The 4,766-nt window shown below is 39.0% G+C and overlaps 1 protein-coding gene and 1 long non-coding RNA gene across 3 annotated transcripts in view; one reads left to right on the forward strand and one right to left on the reverse strand.

Annotated features, from left to right (window-relative positions):
• Positions 1 to 4,766, forward strand: part of LOC106870669 (sodium-dependent proline transporter) — a 121,427-nt gene that overhangs the window by 7,143 nt on the left and 109,518 nt on the right. The window lies entirely within an intron of this gene.
• LOC106870670 (uncharacterized) overlaps positions 8 to 4,766 on the reverse strand; it is a 46,192-nt gene continuing 41,433 nt past the window's right edge. The window contains exons 4-5 of the long non-coding RNA XR_001409553.2: positions 2,822 to 2,914; positions 8 to 959 (exon numbers count right to left, since the gene is read on the reverse strand). This is a non-coding gene — a long non-coding RNA (uncharacterized LOC106870670). The remainder of the gene's footprint in view (positions 960 to 2,821; positions 2,915 to 4,766) is intronic.

A 4,766-nucleotide genomic window follows, 5' to 3' on the forward strand; every position in this document is an offset into this window, starting at 1 on the left:
TATATATATATATATATATATATATATATATATATATATGAGTAATGCATACACATTCATATATATATGAGTGTGTGTTTAATACGCAACTAGCTTCTTTCAGTTTCCAACTGCTGAATCCAGTCAAGGCTTTGGTCAGCCTGGGGCAGTAGTAGGAGACAATTACCCGAGGTGCTATGCATTGAGACTGAACCTGGGACCATGCGGTTGGGAAGTAAACTTCTTACCATGTAGTCATATCTGCATCTATCGTTTCTTTTTCTGAAAACAGAGTGAGATCTGATGGAGATCTCACTGTTAGATTCAGTTTTCTTTTCATTGCAGAAGAAATGATCTGCAAAAATCCAAAACATTATTTTCAAACATACAGGTGTATGTGTGGCTGTAAGGTATGAAGCTTGCTTCCCAACCACATGGTTCCGGGTTCAGTCCCACTTCATGGCACCTTGGGCAAGTGTCTTCTACTATACCCTCCTGTCGTCCAAAACCTTGTTAGCAGATTTTGTAGAAGGAAACTAAAAGAAGCTTGTCATATAAACATATATATGGTTACGTTAGCATGCCAGGTGAAATGCTTAGCGGCGAGCTGGCAGAATCGTTAGCACGCCGGACGAAATGCTTAGTGGTATTTCGTCTGCCATTACGTTCTGAGTTCAAATTCCGCCGAGGTCAACTTTGCCTTTCATCCTTTCGGGGTCGATAAATTAAGTACCAGTTAAGCACTGGGGTCGATGTAATCAACTTAATCCGTTCGTCTGTTCTTGTTTGTTCCCTCTATGTTTAGCCCCTTGTGGGCAATAACGAAATAGGTATTTTGTTTGTCTTTGCGTTCTGAGTTCAAATTCCACGGAGTTCAATTTTGCCTTTCATTCTTTCGGGGTCAATAAATTAAGTACCAGTTGCATACTGGGGTTGATCCAATCGACTGGTCCTCTCCACAAAAATGTTGGGCCTTGTGCCTAGAATAGAAAAGTATATATATGGTTAGGTAAAAAAAATTTTTTTTAAATGGAGAAAAAATCAAAAACACAAGGACGTGGTACATGCAAAGTATTAATGAGACACTCTGAGAAGGAAAGAAAGAGTGGTTGTTTTACATTTCGAGCAGAGCTCTTCTTCGGAAACAGGAGACATAGGAAAGTCCAAAAGAAAGTAAGAAGGAGAAGGAAAAAAAAAATTGTTGGCATGTGTATGCAGACAGAGTGAGAATGTGTATGGGCTGCATGTGTGTCCCACTCTCTTTGGGTCACTCTGTCTGTCTGTCTGTCTGTATGTATGTATGTGTGTGTGTGTGTGTGCATGCATGTACGTGTGCATGTATTTGTGTTGTGTGTAATGGCATGTGTGCATGGACAGAGTAGCAATGTGTATGTGTGTGATGTGCACAAGTTTGGGTGTGTGCATGTGTGTGTAGAAGTGTATGTACATGCATTTATGTGTTGCGTGTAGCGGGTTGTGTATGGGGGTATATGTGTGTTGTATGTAGAGGGTTGTGTGTGCATGAGAGGGAGAGGTGGTGGGGTGGGGTATAGGAATAGGTGATAAAAAATCAATAGAAATAATATGTAATACAAATAAGAAGGAAACAGTAAAATAAAACCCGTAAAAGGAAAAGATCGCATGAATAAATCAGTGAGAGAAATAAAAAAATAAAATAAAATAAAATATAAAACGATAAAAAAGTAACATAATAAAAATTAAATAAAATATAATAAAAATAAAATAAAATATAAATGATTAAAAATAAAATAAAAAGATAAAAAATAGAAAATAATAAATAGATAAAATATAGAAAATAATAAATAGATAAAATAAAAGGATCAAAATAAACAGGTATAACAGTAAGAGAAATAAACGAATAAAAAATTAATAAAAATGAATAAAAAACAACCAAATAAAAAGTAAAAGGAATAAATGATAAAAGTTATAAAATATGAATAAAAATAATAAATGAGTAAAAATAAGATTTTTTAAGGAAGGTGTAGGGGTAGTCATTGAGAGGAAGGGGGTTGTTTTGAGTCCGAACGGAATTTGAGTATGTATAGTAAAAATGGAATGCTGTTCCAGGCGGAGTCTAGAGTTGGTGGATCCATTGTGTAGGGCAAGGCTGGAGATGGTGATATTTGAGGTGGAGTGGTTAGCCAAGTGAAAATGATGGGTGACGGGGGTGTTCGTACGTAGACAAACGTCTTGTAAGATGTTTGGCGAACTGGTTGGCTAGCCGGTGGCCTGTTTGACCAATGTAAAGTTTACACCTGGAAGAAGTGCAGGAGAAGGAGTTTCTAATGTAGAAGGTGTGCTGGTTGGATCCAGTGAGGGAGGTGGTGTTAGCGATTAAAGTACAGGTGTGGCAATGGGATTTGAAGCGAGGGAAGGATCCAGGTATGATTGGAATGAAGCGGGGTGGGGGTGGGGGTGAAGGGTACTACAGACATCTATGTGTGTGCGTGTGTGTGAGTCTTAGTATCTGCGTTTGTCCCATCTCCATCACTGCTTGACAACTGGTATTGGTGTGTCTATGTCCCCATAACTTAGTGGTTCAGCAAAAGAGACTGATAAAAATAAGTATTTGCCGTAAAAAAAAGAAATCCCAGGGTCGATTTCTTTGACTAAAACCCCTCAAGGCTGTGCTCCAATATGGCCACGGTCAAATGACTGAAACATATAAAAGAATCAATGATTTGTATAATTTGGTAAACTTAATCCTTTCGTTACCACATTTTTGTTGAAATATGCAAATTTTGTTTCAATTAATTTTGAAAATAAGAATTTAGTAAACATTTGACATTACTAAGCAGAATTATGCAGCTGCAATCCTTACCTTTTTTTTTTCTATCTTCAGTTGCATTGTTTACATTGATGTATTCAGTGCTCATATAACTTTCAAGGCTTGCTCTGAACTCTAAAAGAAAATCTGCAGAGATAAAATTTAAAATATTAAGCTGATGTTCAGAACATAAATTCACATGAGATTTTAATGGAAGGTTGGGCAGTCTCAGGTGCTGCCTGACTCTGTTGTGGTTTAACTCTTTAATATACATATTGTTTGGAATTAATCATGCATTAGCTTGTAGCTAAGACATTTTCATGATGTGATTGCTTAGTTTTAGAAAGATATTGTAGGACAGGTATGAGAGACCAGATCTGGCCAGTTTTAACATAAAACTGGTTCAATATTTAGGCCTGATATGGCCAGTTTGAATACTAAAAGGTTAAAAATCTTTTTATGACTTCTTATGAAATCAAGGTGCCTTGCCAGTATACAAAGCTTTGTATAGACAGTGTGTGGAGGCACAATGGCCCAGTGGTTAGGGCAGCGGACTCGTGGTCATAGGATTGCAGTTTCGATTCCCAGACTGAGTGTTGTGAGTGTTTATTGAGCAGAAGCACTTAAAGCTCCATGAGGCTCCGGGAGGGGATGGTGGCGAACCCTGCTGTACTCTTTCACCACAACTTTCTCTCACTCTTACTTCCTGTTTCTGTTGTGCCTGTAATTCAAAGGGGTCAGCCTTGTCACACTGTGTCACGCTGAATATCCCCGAGAACTACGTTAAGGGGTACACGTGTCTGTGGAGTGCTCAGCCACTTGCACGGTAATTTCACGAGCAGGCTGTTCCACTGATCGGATCAACTGGAACCCAATGGAGTGCCGTAGTAATATAGGCAGTGTGTCTATGAGAAAAATCAGCAGCAAAACCAACACTGATAATCAATCACCAGACAGCCTTTTCTGCGTAGTCGGAGAAGGGAAGCTATAATCCACAATAAAAATCTTTAAAATTCAATCACACGGTTCCAGGTGATGTACATTATGTAAACCTCTGGATCAGGCGATCCTATTTTGTTTTGTAGTAAAGAGTGTTTGCCAACATAACATGGCAGTCCCAGTTTAGGACTAATGTTGCTGTAATTTAGCCCCAGGACTGCCATGTTATGTTGGCAAACAATCTTTACTACAAAGTACTGTGGTCAGTGCCAGCCCCCTCTGGAACCTGTGCCGGTGGCATGTAAAAAAGCACCCACTACACTCTCGGAGTGGTTGGCGTTAGGAAGGGCATCCAGCTGTAGAAACCATACCACATCTGTCCAAGATGTGCAGTGGGACTGAACCTGGAGCCGTGTCACTGGGAAGCAAACTTCTTACCACACACCGATATATATATTCCTTTACTTGTTTCAGACATTTGACTGCGGCCATGCTGGAGCACTGCCTTTAGTCGAACAAATCGACCCCAGGACTTATTCTTTGTAAGCCTAGTACTTATTCTATTGGTCTCTTTTGCCGAACCACTAATGTTACAGAGATGTAAACACATCAACATCGGTGTCAAGCGATCATGGGGGAAGGCAATTACAAATACATATATATATATATATATACATATATATATGTATGTATATATATACCCATAAAATTCAAATGTTCACTGGACAAATTTCTTCAAAAAATCCCGGACCAACCTCCTACCCTTGGGTATGTCTCCAACAATAATAACTCTTTGCTAGAGTGGGCTATGGTGCCCCAAAGACTTCACCAGGTAGTGCCATTAAGTTAGACATGGCCTGGGCCTATACAGGCTGAAAGTTATCAAAGTTATATATATATATATATATATATATATATATGACAGGCTTCTTCCAGTTTCTGTCTACTAAATCCAAATCCACTCACAAGGCTTTGGTCAGCCCGCCATGCAATGGGACTGAACCTGGAACCACATGGTTCGGGAAGCAAGCTTCTTACCACACAGCCACTGCTATATATA

The sequence above is a fragment of the Octopus bimaculoides genome, chromosome 7 (genome assembly GCF_001194135.2).
Source record: "Octopus bimaculoides isolate UCB-OBI-ISO-001 chromosome 7, ASM119413v2, whole genome shotgun sequence".
NCBI lineage: Eukaryota > Metazoa > Mollusca > Cephalopoda > Octopoda > Octopodidae > Octopus > Octopus bimaculoides.